We start from the raw sequence: 16,876 nt of genomic DNA, 5'->3' as shown, positions 1-16,876 counted from the left end.
ACTTTAGTTTTTTGTTTGGCGCCTTTAATTTAGAGTATGCCATGCAATCTGATGAATATTCATGTGTGAAAACGATTCCTCATGCTGTGCCATCAGAGAAAAAACCTCACAGATTAGATAGCTGGTCATTCTGTACACTACCAGTCAAAAGTTTGGACACATCTTCTAACTCCATTGTCTTTCATGCTTTTTATTTCTTTCTACATTATAAATCAATACTGCACCTATAGAAGGCACCTAAAATATGCAATAATCTCTTTTAAAGAGTTGATATTGAGATGTGTCTGCTACTTATGCTTTTTAAAGTCTTTATAACGGCTCTAATCTGAGGTGCTATTTGGTAATTGGTGATTTTTGAGGCTGGTAACTCTAAATGAACTCCTCTGCAGCAGAGGTAATTTTGGTCCTGATTTCCTGGGATGGTCTTTATGAGAGCCAGTTTCATCATGTTGCTTGATGGGTTTCACAAATGCACTTGACAATATTGTTCTTGCAAGAACTATTTCAGAACAGCTGACCTATGTGTCTTAAAATAACAACTGCCTTTTGTTGCTATTACATAATTACCTGATGCCATATGTGTTATTTTATAGTTTTGACGAAATCCAGAATTGTTCTAAAAATGTAGAAAATAAATCCAAACTTGTGTCCAAACGTTTGACTGGTTCATTCAAACTTTTCACTGGTTTGTTCAAACTTTTGACTAGTACTATACATTCAGGTTATCAAGTGCCCCTATGAAATTGCACAGCCTAAACCTGTCCAACCCCAGATCATAACACTGCCTCCAGAGGCTTGCACAGTGACCATTATGCACATGCGCTCTCCTTCTTACGCTGACGCCCATTGCTATGGATATAGGGCCAGTCTGGACTATTAATCGAAACTACAGTACTGACCTTTTTCCAATGCTTTTGGTTAATTATTCTCACTAACAAGGGGTATTCTTATGGCTACACAGCTGAGCAGTCCAAATATTCTGAAAGAATTCTGAGAGTTCTTGTCACAGTGTGTGCTTATGCGAGTGCTCTTATCTTCACTATTAAACATGGCTGTGATTTCTGCTCTTTATTTTTCTTTAATGATGCAGCTTCACCAAGTGGTTAATGATCTCTGATTATGTATTTTTATCTGACCACATTTTCTCTGTGAACTTGACGGTTCAGCTTTTTGGTTTTAATAATACATTGGAGGGATCTTAACCCAATTCCATTTTTTTTCCTTTGCTGTAGTTCACCTTTTTACAATTTCTAACTGCATTCTTAGAACTGATAATTCTGGGGCCATTTTAGGTAATAGCAGATCTTTTCTATGGTCTGTATGTTGTTTGGGAATGCTTTGTAAGGGAAATCTGTGATTGGTGTTCTAATAAAGATAATGGTGGCCCAGTAGCACTGCAATGATCAGGTCTCTTCCTGGAACCTGCTAGATGCCACCAATGTATTTTAATGTCTAGATGAATCTGTTCCCGCTGTCAACTGTTTAGAAAACATCAGATAAATCAGCTCTGAAGATTGTTCCCTGGACCTGTGCAGAATCTCAATAAAGACCCTAAACCACATGCCATGGCCTGAGCCAACTTTACACACATCTCGAATTTTAATACATAGGTTGCCAATTCTCCTGACAGAGCAGTTCTCCGTCTGTGCCATATATTAGACCTGATTGGTTATATGTCATGAGTTGCTGCTGCTTTGATTGCGGGGTGTGGATGTAATTTCTTTTCGTAAATGTAAATCTATCAACAAGGATCAGTGCATGAGAAAACCAAGACTGATATTTAGTATTATAACTAGAACATTAAGTTAAGCCATTCCTGCTTTTGCAGTGATTCTTGCATTGTAGCTTATTTTCCAAAACATTTGAGAGCCTCTGTTTTAACACTAGATGAAAACCCAACTTCGATTTCAAACTGCTGTGATCTTAAGATCATAGAAAATCATGGAGAAATTATGTTTGGTATGGTGTGCCATGCTGCTGAAGAAATTGTAGGCGTTAAAAATAATCATAATCATCCTCATAATAATAAAAACCTCAAAAAATTTTAAATGCAGTCAAAATTTGATGCAGCTTTGTCCTTATTTAAAGGTGGATTGTAGCAGTTTGTAGGTCGTTTTTAGACTTTGTAGGTGGGTTCTGGTCCTTTGTTATTGTTCATGTGGAACTAAATTGCTCTACTAATTTATTATGCTACAGTTCTAATACATTATACTCTACTAGATGCTAAACACATGAATATACACATGGATAAAGCCAACCCCATACACAAAACTACTATATAATATGCTCTAATAAATATTACACTGTAGTAGGGTTACACTTATTCTAAAAGTAACCAGCTGGTTCATATTTTTATTATGATGGATTGTTTTAATAATGTAGGTTGCTGTTACAAAGTAAGCTGACAGCACAGGAATAGAGAAGCTCTGAAAATGGACAGCTGTTTATGTAGTGTATGAGTAAAAAAAAATCATAGGAAATCTTACAAGGTTTAAAAGAAATAGGAGCAGTTCTTGACAAGTCTTGACAATTCATAGCAAATCATGAAGAGTAGGTACTGGTACGGTTGGTAGGTAAATTGTGACAGATTGTAGACTCTTGTGCATGTGTTTTGCACGCTTCATAGCAGCCCCAAGTGATTTGTAAGGACATTTTAGTCAGTTTGGGCATGTGACATCACAGTTCAGTTCAGTGACCAAGAACCAATTCCTTATAGGGCAATTTAAAGTGGCCTTGTTAATTGTAGGAAAGATCCCTAACCAGAAGTAATGAATAAATCTTGTCTCATAGCATATATTTTATATAAATTCAGTATTTTTTAAATTATATTATTGTAATCATCTTTTTTAACATTTAACTACATTATAAAATTATTACTGTACAATAATACCTATGTAGATTTTTATTCTTTTTATAGCTTTTCTTTTTTTTTTTTCACTATGAAGCTGCATTGTATAAAGATAGAGACACTGAGATAAGATGGATGCAAATGCAGGTTAGAAATTGCAATGACAACTGGCACAGGCAAACAAATTCTACAAAGGGTGCAAAATAAATAACAGGGTCAGGCATTGAGTCAGGTGATTAGCAAACAAGGTAGCAAAGGCAAAGGCAAAGAATCAGAAAACCAGAATAAAGGAGTGCGTGAACTCGGGGAAGAGTGAACATAAACTTGGAGTGTTCCCCGAGTTTCTTTAGACTATTATGGAAAGTGAGAGTTCTGAGCAGATAACGGTGAAGTCATGACAATTTTTATTGTTACAAGAGCTATCTACAGTAAATAGCTGCATATAATCTGCACCGATTAATACAATTAATCTAATCTATATCTACAGTATATACCACGGTCAGCAGAAAGTCTTTATGTGAACCATGCACCCAAAAATTTCTAAACAAATTAAAAAAGGCAAGAGATCAGCTAGTGAAATCAACCATCTTGTTTCATTCGAGAAAACATATCCAACATGTAGGTATATGGGTCTCTAGTGGTGTGTGATCTACAGGCATATAGGTACTGGTTGGGTTTTGTTGACTGGAGGATACTGTGTTAAGGGATGAAGTGGCAAGATGAAATTAAAATGGAAAAGCCACACTAGGGAGAAAGAAGCTAAGTGTGTCTAATCGAGATGAATGAGTCTGTTCCCTCAAGCCTCCCAGTGGATGCGACTCTATCCGTGCCCTCCACACTTCACTCATTAATTACCATGAATTAATGGTTTTATCCAAACCTAGTAAATAAAAGATTGTCACCTGGCCATGAATTGAGTACCGCTTTTATTAAATACTGTGAAAATGTCAGCCGGTTAGAGCCAAATTAAAAGTACAAACAGATCAAACTCTATTCCAATCAAAAATAATCTTCATGTTACAAGATTAAATTAGTCACTGCTTGTTCCACCAAGGCTCAAGACATATTGTGTCACTTCACTGTAATTCCTAGATTAGAGATGGCAGTCACTTCTAATGTGATCCTATAAGCACCTAGGAGACTGTCCCCTTAAGTCATGGCTGTTTACAAAATCAAGCAAAACTGACTGTATTATCCATGAGCTGCAAAGAGGTTACCATCATTTTTGTTGACTTCTGTGGAAAGCTTCAACCGGTTCACAACCTACATTTTGCATGCAAAGCTTAATTGGAGCACATATTAGTCTCCTTGTAGTCTTCCTCAAACCAAAACACTGCAACACTCAGAAATTGACCACATTTACAGCAGATGGGGTGGAGGGAGAGCTGCGCGCATCCACGTTCAACCACATGGACTCAATTTCCCAGTGTCAACATTTGCATAGATACTCTGCAATATCCAACAATGTATTAAGTGTGCTAGGGCACAGGCTCCATCCATTTAACTGTGGTGCCATCGCTCGCATTTCAGCTGTGTCTTATTAACACTATTAATCATCCTTTTCAAGGCTCATCTGTATGTCTCTGCTCAAGGTCTGTTTATTTTTTTTCTAAGAATGATGTTCAATAATTACATTTTGAGCGACAGCTGAAGTAAAGCATGTTTACCGAATCATTTTACATTTTATGTAGAAAAATGTAAATGAGCCAAAGTCAATTTAAAGTCACCCTCAATACTCAGAGTTTCTTTGCTAATTCCTGGGATAGCAAAACAAACTATACGTGAACAGCATTCTTTAAGAATGAAAACCTTGAAAAGAATACAGTATATTATTAGTTATTATTTATGTTCTGCATATGTTGTTCTCAATCTGAATAGCATTATTAACAGAAGAACTACAATTAAATATAATCTATATATAAAGAATGAACTAGGGGTCACCTTTACTTGTGCACTGTGAAAGACAGACTTATTGAGGGAGAATGAGTTATAGAGTAGAGTATTGATTTTATACTGAAAAAAAATCTCAATGAGTAAAAACCAAGAAAGAGAAAATGCGAGCTTTTGTTTGGACGGTATTATAAAACTGCATATCTGATAATAATATAAGGATTTTTTTTCTGTTGTCACACATGTTTCTATCTAATCAAATGACCATCAAGAACAGTTGATAATTGGACTGCTTCATTTTTCTTTGTTACATTTGGAAAACTCTTGTGATTTTCTCATCCTCCAGCTCCTATGGCATATTTTCTACAGGCTTATGTAAATATTGCTTTAAATATATTTAAAAGACCATTAAGATCGAATAATAAAAAGTTATTCTCTTTTTTGTTTTCATTACAGAAATATATTGTATAATAATATGATCTTTAACAACCTATTTTGAAGGCTATGAACCTAGGCATGTCTATGCCTAGGTTCATAGATATTGGCTGTAATGTCTATTTTTAATCATATTTATGATATTTGTTAAAGAATGGTGTTTCACCAAGGTTAATGGATTGAGTTATCACTATAGATGTTTTGATTTCTGTATCTTTTACTGAGTTTAAATGTATGGGGAGAAGTATACCTTTAAATAAAAAAGTATGTTCTGCGAATCATATACTACTTATTGTTTAATTCTAAAGCCAATATAATGGACTACAAATCCCAACCCACAAAGGACATCTCATATCTCACAAAGCATGATGTTATTAATAACCTCTAGTTCAAGTCCACAGTGTGTATGTTAAAAATAAGGATGAAACCGAATATTAATGTTATTTGAAATGAACAGAAGAGGAGACACAGTATATTTTTTTCTGGGTATTTTCATTGGGTGCCTCCAAACACTTTCCTTACTGAGGTCCAAAATAAAACCATATTTATATACAAACTGACCTGAAATATAAGAAAGAAATATGGTTTTATTTATAGAGCCGGTGCTCCATATAACCCACACAGGCCGCATGCTGTGCATACAGAGGGCAGAATATTTCTCCTTTTGGTCATTCTAACTAAATTCATCATTACTAAAAGAATATCTTCATAAAAAATTTTTTTTTTACGATATACTAAGAAAATGGAGCTTGAAGGACGCATCAGAACTGAGAAGAAAAACAAGCTTTGTCATATTTTGTTTGTCATTTTGTGAATGACTTCTTATTTAAGCAACAATACATCTTTCAGTGTAGGACACTTGCAGTTCAATTTCAAGAACAGATACAAATATGGGTAGCGGTAAACAGATAAGGCACAAATACTGGCATTGTGTTAAACCTGTAGTTTATAGACATCTACAAAAATTCCATCATACACACCAGTGAATCAATCCTTAGGGGGTACATAATAAAGAAGTCATGCCTGCAGAGCAGAAATGTCCTATCCAAGTATACCAAGCATGAGGCGATGCAGCAAACACAGACTACACCCTGTAGTGAACCCAAGCATTATATCAAATAGAAGGAAGGACTACAATGTACCACCCCTCCTTTTCTCCTCCCTCTATCTCCTCCCTTCTATCTATTGCCAGCCGGCCTCAGTGCCAGGGCCCCCGATGCCCATGGCAGATGGCAGAGTGGGCAGCAGGTATCAGCCTCCTGGCACCACAAACATCTGTTATCATTACCAAATGCTAATTGCCATCAATCAGGACAACACCTCCATGAATTTGTATGCAGGGTTCATAAGTGGAGGTGTCTAAGGAGTAGTGGGAACATAAAAAGTGATGTCTAAATTTGCCCCCGAGCAATGGCATGAGCGCACACTGCAGGAGGGATGACTAAGTTGGCAAAGTGTGCCGCTTGTTAATGTGCAGAATACAAGCAGAAATGTGAGGTACCATTCTTCCTTATCAGAACTCTGTGTCCTTTTGTGTAATGGTATCTACCTGAAGCATATGCCAGGTTCAGCATAAAGGATCAATGTCTGGGCAAAATATTGTAGTTTATGTGTACACAAGCATTTTAAACATGTCCTGGCTTGGTTTATGGGTCATGGTTCCAATGCTCCCTAAGATCATATTGATTAAATGAATAAACAACCATTTTTAAATATTTTTAACAAATATTTTTATTTCTCTGTACAGGGTACAGTTTTTTTTTTTTTTTTTGGTTATTGAAATGAGCCATTCAGCCTGTCCCCATTCTGTGGTGCCAGTTTGAAGGTAGGTGTGGACTGGCACCATCTTCCTAAGCCCTGCGTGAGGGCCCTGCACTCCTCAGGAGAGAAAGTGGGCTGACTAAGCAGCACCGTCTTGGATGTGTCGGCCTAAGCTTGTGCCACATGCCACCTGTGCCAACGAAGAGCACTATAGTCGGCGTCTATTCCCCTGCTCCTGCTGCCTGCTCACAGCTGCCCATATGGCACGAGCCCCAGGGGACACGGCTGCCAATAACGTGAAAGAGGATGGGAATGGATGATGTCAATAATTCTGTATACTCATACAGTCTTTTCCTAGGACAAAGTTTCTAAAGATAACTATACTTTTTAAAAAATATTTTTAATAAAACCAACAGCTTATGGCATTGCATAAATCCCTGTCAACTCATAGTATCTGTAGGCAATACTCAGGACATCTATATTAGTTTTAGGTATATCTCATGTTGTGTTTAATTGAAATGGAACCAGGCAGTTTTCTCACAGCCTTTTTGTTGAGTGTGGCTCCTGCCAAAGGCATATTTCTGCCCAATTAAATTAGTCTCTGCTGTGTGGAAAAGTGAGAACGTCAGTACTCATATTGCGTATTTTGTTGGAACACTCGCATAAAAATTGTTGCCATAAACACTTGTGCTCATAAACATGGGTCTGTAGCTGTAAAAGGGTGCATAAAATGAGGCTATGAGGACTGCAAACAACACTCTAGTCAGAACATCTGGTAAGTGCCATGCAACAACATGATCCCAAAACACACAACAGTGACTTCATAAACTTCCAATGGTTTAATTGCTCCCAATCAGATTGTCTCCTAAAAAATTAAACAAGCTGACTCCAGCATAAAGATAATCCACACTAGATGATCTACATTCGAGACTCACATTCACAAAAATTATCAAGGTGAGCATGTCTCTTCATGCGGTGCGGGTGGTGTTACATATAGCATTTGTTCAAATAAATAAATAAATAATTTAATGCATCTAATTTACAATTAAATACTTATTTATTTTAAAAGAAATTAATTAATAAAGTAAGTTCATCTTATAAGAGAGTAAGCCTAAAAATGGCAAATCGCAAATAAAAAATGTATCTTTAAAGCCTGTAGGTGCAATTCAATTTTAATGTGTTTACAACTTAACACCGAAGCACCAAATGCCAGGGTTTCATTTTTGCCTAATGAGCGTTTGGGTTGAGGCGGTTTGTTAGATGCAGCGCATATCCCTATTACACTACATCTGGGAGGCTTTGAATTTTGGAATACAATTAAGGAGGATAAAAAAAAAATGGCCACTGTAGGCTGATTGTGATTATCTTCCAAAACATAATTAAGAAAAATTCACAGAAAATACGCACTTGTTTGCTCAAACTATGTTCTGCATGTACAGTAGCACCACGGTAATGATGAACAATATTACAAGGCTATGTAGGTTAACAGTAAATGGGAAGAAGAATCTTGAGCTCACATTACGAAGCTCACAAATTTGTTTTAAATTAACTTCATGCCACCTCCATGGATTGCCGAGCTGGGTCACAGTTAAATCGATGGCTTTGGCTACTAATCCACACAGAAGGAGTTTTTTTTTTAAATGAAACAGTGAAAATGCAGTCAACACTTCCTCTACTCCAGTCCACAACCTCTCTATGAGGACAAATGTGGCAGAGGAATGCCAGCTTCCCCGCACGACTGTGCTAACACAATCACCTTCATCCACGAAGACAGGTGACAGCGTCAGCAGTTGGGCTGCCAGCAGAACAGGCTGTTGCTGCGAGCCATACTGAGTGAGTGGGCCTCATCTTTATGGGCATGTGTGTATTAGTGTGAGTATGAGGCTGCTAGTTATATCTGTTCGGTGTGGACATTTAAATAGAGGAATATGCTGAAGAGGATCTACTTGGCAGCAGCTGACAAGGAATGTGGCTTCATGGGTACCAGAAAGTCATGAGCAGTTTCTACACTATGCTTTTTGCCACACAACTTCAGACACACAGGGTTTAATTGCTGCTAACGCATGAACACATGGCTTTTAGCCACTGACCTGCACAGACATCATGTGGAAGATGTAACTAACACACAAACACACACAGCAGCGCATTGTGTTTCTGTCTGTACCGCTCGACGTGCATGTCTCAAAAGGATGCCAACTGAGCTCAGGTAAAAAAAAAAAAAAAAAAAAAACGTGTGTGTGTGTGTGTGAATAAACTATTATTATTGACAAACTGAAAGTATATGCCATAGAATCCCCCTCAAGGACACACCACCATAGACAAAAGGAATATAAAATATACTGCTTTTTTTAAAAGAAGGGATCATGTGTTTTGTGCACTAGATGGCACATTGAACAAACACAATGCCTAGAGATGCAAACATGCAAACTCAAATAGCTTACTGTGTTGCAGTCACAATGTCAGACTGAACCTAAGTCAATTCAATTTTATTTGTATAGCTCTTTTAACAATTGTCATTGTCGCAAAGCAGCTTTACACAATTAAAAGAAACTACTGTGCACAACAATTGTCAGGCTTTATGCCACACATTCAAATGCAAAATGACAAAATTATCATAAATCAAATACTCTGATCGGCCAAAATAAAAGTTGCTTAATAGTATTAGATTGGATAACCACTGCAGTGATTAATATGTTTTAGATGGAAAACATTTTTTGACCTTAAATGATTACGTTTTGTGAGTTATGTAAGTAGTTTCTAATTACTTAAGCAACTTAAGTGTCAAAAGACATATCCCACTGGAAATGATGTTACTCTATTTCAGAAGGGTTAAAATTAATCCCCTGTATTAAGCAAAGAAATCAACTAAAGAGGTTGCTGAAACTGGGTAAGGACCTGTCCAACACATTATTAAAACCTGAAAGGATAGTGCTGTTCCATCAAGTTCAAGTTCCTGTGGTAAAAAACTTAATCATGAATGACCATGATCAGAGATTACTTGAACACTGGATGAAGTTGCACCTTAAAGTATAATCAACATTTAAATGACAGCTACAGTATGTTTAATTATAAAAGTGAGAGCATTTTTACACGGACAATGTGAAGAGAATTCACAGGATTGGGACTAAAGAATATGTTGGCCCATAAGAAAACCACTTAAAGAGTAGACTTTGGATTATTGGAAAAAGGACATGTGGTCTGATGAGTCCAGAATGACCCGTTTCCAGACAATCAGGGTAAGAAGGGAAGAGCATGAAACAATGCACATTGCTACAGTATGTATTTCTGGGGTTGCTTCAGTTGGGCACGTCTACATCCCACAGTACTGTACAGTATGTGGCAGCCAAACATGAATGCAACTCTGGATGGAAATAATGGTTGATGTGTGTCATAATATAATAATAAACGGCAAATGTGTGGTCCACAAAAGATGGTCCAAAGATTTTAGACCAAACAGAGTAAGATTGACGGTGGCGAGTGAAAATGTGGGAGCATCATCTCAGAAAAAAGGAAAGTTGAACCAACAGGTAATGCATAATGATGCTCACCTGTGTCCCATTACTGCCAGCTTTCTTACTTATGTCTCTTTGTTGCTTACACAGACTCCCGCAACTAGTGAGAGAGAGAGTGATACGGCTTAGCATGCAAACAGAAGGCGAGAGCCATGGACCCAGAGCTCAGCTAAACTTGCTCCTGCCTCCTGAGTCTTTCTTCGTGTCCTTTCGGAACACCAGAATTTAACAGATAGCTCTCGCATACACTGTACAGGGTCAACAATGGGGGAAAGCAAAACAAACATTTTTCTTTACGATTGCGTGACACATTACAGTCTCATCGGGAATTGGTCACTTCATTCAGAAATGGTTTTCTAGCAACTACAATGTTTTAGCCACAGATATATCTTAGAGGGTGGCTACTCTTAAAATGGCCACTCTATGCTGAATTTCCCTGTTTTGATGGATGCCACTTTAACGGCTTTTAAAAACATGCCGACAGGTCTAGGGGAAATGAATAGGTGTCAGGCTGACTACTGATGTATAGAGGGCATGTGTCATCTTTTGGCAAGGTTGTGTGAAAACTAATTTCACACACACATAGAACAGGCATCCATACAAAATGCCTTTCCATTCAGCAGTTTTTGCTACAACTCAACCCTCCATTACTGCCCCACCACCCATTCCCAAGCTTATCCATCCTTACTATCACAAGTAAAACTGTTTTCTTCTGTGTTGAAATAGATAACAAAAGCAGTCACACATGTGAACGAAACAAAGATGAAGTACGGTGGTTTCTCTACATATCTACACCAGTCTCCTGCAGTGAAATATATTACCAAACTTTACTAATAAATCACACAAAGAATTCTGCTTCAATTAGCAACAATCGAATCAAATAGAAACAAAAAGAAAAATTAATAAGGGCGAAATGTTAATACATGTGCTTATATATCTGTTGATAAGTACCATTGCCCGGAAGCTTAAATAATCCATGTCCAGGGGGAGGAGAAAGGGAGAAAGGCAAATTTAGAGTCCATGAATTAGTATTATACCAAAAGCGGCTACATGAACAGAATAAGCACTCCCTATGGCAAATATCATAATCCACAAATAAGGATAAACCTTACATAAGTATCTGTTAAGCCTAGGGTTTTATGTTTGTGGTAATGTTATTGTGCTTGTGCATGATAATGTCTTCTTAAATACGAATATTCTGTAGCTTGTAGCCCTCAGCCTTTTCTGTGAATTATACTTTGTTCGGAGAAGCCACCAAAACACCAAAACACCCATAGAGTATGTGCATGATACAAACATCTAAATCATCACTTATACTATAGTGCCCTTGAGAGCCTTTCGCTTTTGTATTTTTTTCCCTTTTCATTGAGTTCCTATGCTGTCCCTCATGCTGCGCTTGGGAAATGAGCCTCTGTGTGCCGATTTGTCCTGGTCTTCCAGCCCGCTGTCCCCCATAGACCACCTGCCTAGGGTAGTCATTGGAGTGCAGCCTGACATATGCTCCCATGTGGGGGGGTTACCAGTGCCCTCCACAGGCTTTGACCCCCAACACTTGCTGCCTTAATGGCCATTGGGCTGCCCTACCGTGCCAAGCAACCAAGCATGGCTCTGAACCACCAGACACAAACACTTGACCAGCATCATAATGATTTTGTCACCGTCCTCATCTCTCCCTCCTTAAGAAAAATAAAAATGCCTTCACAGATATCATGTATCCAAAATTCAACTTTCATGCATTGTCCACAAATGTTCTCTTAAAACAATATACCAGTGCTTAGCAGTTAAAACATACCCACCTCACTCAGCAAACTTTATAAGCCTGAAGGAATACTGATTTCTGGAGTCAGCATAATAACATAATTATTTTTGTCAAGGCGTTTTTAGCACGCATATACAGTATAAAACTGTATAGCCTGCCTAGAATATAAATGTTATACATACACTGCCTGGCTAAAAGAAAGTCGCAGATTTTGTTTGACCACCTTTTTGATTATGACCCACAATGCCGTGTTCAATTAGTGTGTTTTAAAGTTTGAGTCCTGGAATATATCTGTGCCATCAGGAAAGCGGAAATTTTTTTTTGTTGATGTGATAACTTCCAGACGTTCAAGTAATCAGGTGACTTGACAGTATTGCCATGTAACATTGCTGAGCCTAGACCTGACCAACTAAAGCAACCCAAGTAAGACATGCCTAAATCATGAGCAGTATTATTCAGTGATTTGATGTTAAGTAGTGGCACGGTGGTGTAGTGGTTAGCGCTGTCGCCTTGCACCTCCAGGGACCGGGTTTGATTCCTGGCCAGGCTCGATTCTTGTCTCTGTTTGCATGTTCTCCTTATGCTTGGTGGGTTTCCTACGGGTACTCCGGTTTTCCTCACAGTCCAAAGACATGCATATTAGGCTGACTGGCATATCCAAATTTGTAATCCTGTAGTGTGTGTGTATGTGTGTGTACCCTGCGATGGATTGGCACCATTTCCAAGGTGTACCCCTCCTTGTGCCCTAAGTCTCCTGGGATAGTCTCCAGGCCAAACATGACACTGAATACAGGATAAAGCGGTATAGATGATAAGTGAGTGAGTAAGTAGATGTTAAGCAGCATAAATAATATAAATAAATGCTGATCTTCTGTTGTGAGGTTGTCCTTAAAACATTGATGTCTATCAACATCATCGTACCTTTTCTAAAAACACATTGTACTGATATTTTAGTTAGCATTGTTGCAACCTAACTACAATTATATCACAATCTGATTATTAACATTGAACATTAACAGTGAACATTAGAGTACAGTGCCTGTAAAAAAATTATCTCCATTCATGACTTTTTCTGACAACATTTCTTCCACAAAGCTGATACTTCGGGACTAACTTTCTAGGTTTTAATAATGTGTTAGAGGTTCATAACCAATTTCAAAACTCATTAGTTGCTTTCTTTGCTTGATGCAGACCAATAATTTGACCCTTCTGAAACAGCAACTTTTTTTGTTTGTTAGGTTTAGCCAGGCTGTGTAAAATCAGACTTTCCAGACAAAAGTGAAGGCAATTTTTTTGTCATGTTTGCACTTAATTCAGCATGGCACAGGCTTAGTTAAATGTCTCAAGTGTACTTATGAATGGCTTCACCCGTACACATATTCCTCTGCCTCTGAATGAGCAACCATATCCTCCTTGGCGATTGCTTCCTTGCGGATCATGCACACTCCCAGGGTGAAAAGAGCAAGTGTAGCCCAGAATCGATAATAGACGTTAAACTGATTTAGAATTGGGAGAAGAAAAAATTAAATCGCAACCAATTCCAAAAATTACAGAACTGGGATTTGGGGACCCCTTGAAATGATTCCAGGAGGCTCCCTAAAACTGAAGAACGACTTTCGATTTGAAAACCAAATCAGTCTTCCGACCCTAAGTAGTCCTCAGGACCCCCTACTGCTTGTGGCTAAATTTCTCCTAGTGAGTTCCTGTTGTGCAGTCATGCAAAAATAATATTGCAAATGGGGAGTCCTACTTTCATGCTCACTCTTACTGTATTAATTATATTAATCATGTTTATATATATATATATATATATATATATATATATATATATATATATATATATATATATATATATATATTAAAATCCTCAATTATAATCTCTCTTGACTTCTGAGAGGGGTGTTGCTCATAATTGGTGTTTGGTGGTTGCAAACAATCTGAACAAACTAAAAATGACTGCTATTCTAGAAATTAAAAAATAAATGCCTACCAGGTTCAAAACTTTTTGCTGTGTAACCTGGATGTTGTCCACTGCTTCCTGAAACTGGGATTCGGCTCAGAACTTCCACTTGACTGGATAAGATTCTGAAAAAGAAACATCAAATTTAGTTGATTTGTTTTACAGTGTATAACACTTTTTTAACAATTGGACAATTTATCCATGTTAGATATCCATGTTAAGCCAAGTAATTAATGAAATGTCATTAGACATTACGTTTTTCTACTTGATTTGAAATATGCAAAGTATTGGCAAAGTCCTTAAAGAAAATCTAAATGAACTTGTTCTTTCTGGCAGCAAATTCATGACTACTTTTCAGCTAAGGAAGGAAATGCACTCAAGCATACACTCTTTCTCTCTCCCTATATATCTCTCCTGTTATTTTAGCTGGTGGATGAAGAAGTTTGTGACACAGGAAAACTGTGGCAGCCTTAGTGTGCAGAAAAGTCATCTATTTCATTTACCACCATAATTTCTGTATGATCTATACACTACATCATTCTTTGTCTCTGTCTGTTGACAGCTTTGTAGTAATACTATAGTACCACAGTATGTACTGACTGTGTTTAAATTGCAACAGAGATCCTAAACAATAATAATGCAGCAATTTTTACAGTTTAAGCAATTTAAAGAGATTTAATGTGATAGAGCTTTATATGATCCCTGAAATCGAGCAAATGGCTGTAGAAACTATTTAATAGATTATACCAATAGTAAATGCAATGAACTACTACACAACATGAACATCAGCCAATTTATCTTTATCTGTGTGTAGTTTGTAATGTAACCTATTTGCAAAGGTGCAGGGCCAGAGAACACTTCACAACCAGCTAGTGACTAACAGGAGGTATTTGAAATTCAGCAATATCTGGCAAGAGTGCATGAGTCACGCCCTGCTCAATTGATCTGTGTCTTTTTATCTTCTGGTTTGGGTTTAAGCTAGCATGATAACACCATCCATTTTTTTGTGAACAGGCTGGTGAACAAAATACAAAGATAACAAAATGCTATATGAAGAGCACACACAAAAGAAAAAGTAAGTCACCAAATATTTCAATACTTTCTACTCTAGAAGCAGAAATGCATAGAAAGTTGGAGGAAGCATCACCATTCACACAGCTTTGATGCACTCAGTGCACTGTGAGATTACAACAGAGCAACTCATTTCCCTTTAACTAGTTAGTTATTGTTGGGGGGAGATATGATCGTAGTGCATCACAGAGAACAATACAGAACCAGCCATATTATGAAATCTAATAACTTACCAAAACATTTTTTTCCATAGTGTAAATCTGTATCTTTCCTGTATCTTCACTGCAAATATAATGGGAAATTAACTTAAAAGTTCTTCGTTCAGCAGCATTCTACTCATCAGAGACAAAAACGGTCTCTTCAATCCCCTGACCAACATCGACATTCTTCAGAGTGCTTCAAGCCTCAGCACCCTTAGGGCAGGTGGCCCCTAAAAACATGATGGCAGCGCTGAGAAAAGCTCCACTTTAGCTCCCCGTGTCCGCCCCTTGCTGCTTGCTGGCAGCTCACGCAATCCCTATCCTCCAACACAGCATCCAAAAATAAAGACGTTCTCAGAGTTCTGTAATGAACCGTCAAGCTCTTCAGCTCCAGGCTGTACACAAAAGATACACACCTCAGCAGAGTCTAAACTACAGTGCAGGAAAGAGTTCATGAACAGAAAACATTTCCAGTCGTATATTACAAGTCCAATGCAATGAGTTTGCATCTATGCAGGATGTTTAGAAATGTCATTAACATTTATTATCTAATAGTTTCTATACAGTTACACACACACACACACACACACACACACACACACTGTTTCAACAGTTTAAAGCTTGTGCGCGTAATTCATAATTGAACCCTTTGTACTGTATGAGGGGGATTTAAGTGAACGTTATGCGCTGAATGTTAAGCTCAGCAGGTAAAAACTATAAGGCTGCTGCTGCTGCTGAGAAGAAACTCTAATACAGTATCCCTAACATAGAGATATGTAGAAAACAATAGCTTATAACTTCATAAACATAAAGAACTTCACAAAAGACATGTCATTCTGTGCTTCTGTATCATTCCCACTCATTTTGCAGCCACAAATTATTCAGCCTTAAACCAATTACAAGTACAAGCTCATCTTTTACAAAACAAAATTAGTTTTTTATTATTTTAACATCCACAGACATCTGCACACATTCAGCCTGAAATCCGATGAGCAATTACTTTGCTTAAATTCTTCAGCTACATTAGCATGAAAAAAAAAAAATCAAGCACATTCGGAACAACCACAATGATATGGTACTATAACTAGAGTTTCACTTGTTTGGACATTTCTGCCAAAAAGGATTATAAAAACAAATCTGTGTGTGTGTGTGTGTGTGTGTGTACTTGAAAGTACAGAGCAAACATGCATTGAACAGCATGGGATAAATTGGTGTAGAAAGCTCAGATACTTTCTACCAATAGGTCTTTTTTTACATTTCAGTCTAAGATATGATGATGTGTTACTTTTGGGAATTTGGCAACACGCTGGGAAAAACAATTCGCCTGTAAAATGAATGCAGGGGTTGTGTATATGTCATTTCTTGAACTGTTGCACATTTTATGACAGTTGGCTGACAACAACTGCAGCAAACGCCTGGGAACATTTGAGAGTGAAGGGA

The 16,876-nt window shown here is 37.6% G+C and overlaps 1 protein-coding gene across 6 annotated transcripts in view; it reads right to left on the bottom strand.

The window, feature by feature from the left end:
• rbfox3a (RNA binding fox-1 homolog 3a) overlaps positions 1–16,876 on the bottom strand; it is a 350,843-nt gene that overhangs the window by 284,036 nt on the left and 49,931 nt on the right. For all 6 annotated transcript variants that reach the window (XM_053511558.1, XM_053511554.1, XM_053511560.1 and 3 more), the window contains exon 2: positions 14,196–14,290. The gene's annotated coding sequence lies outside the window, so the exon portion shown is untranslated. The remainder of the gene's footprint in view (positions 1–14,195; positions 14,291–16,876) is intronic.

Source organism: Clarias gariepinus, chromosome 14, assembly GCF_024256425.1.
Source record: "Clarias gariepinus isolate MV-2021 ecotype Netherlands chromosome 14, CGAR_prim_01v2, whole genome shotgun sequence".
Lineage (NCBI taxonomy): Eukaryota > Metazoa > Chordata > Actinopteri > Siluriformes > Clariidae > Clarias > Clarias gariepinus.
The sequence above is the reverse complement of the archived record's forward strand: the minus strand, read 5'-3'. Positions and strand labels throughout refer to the sequence as shown.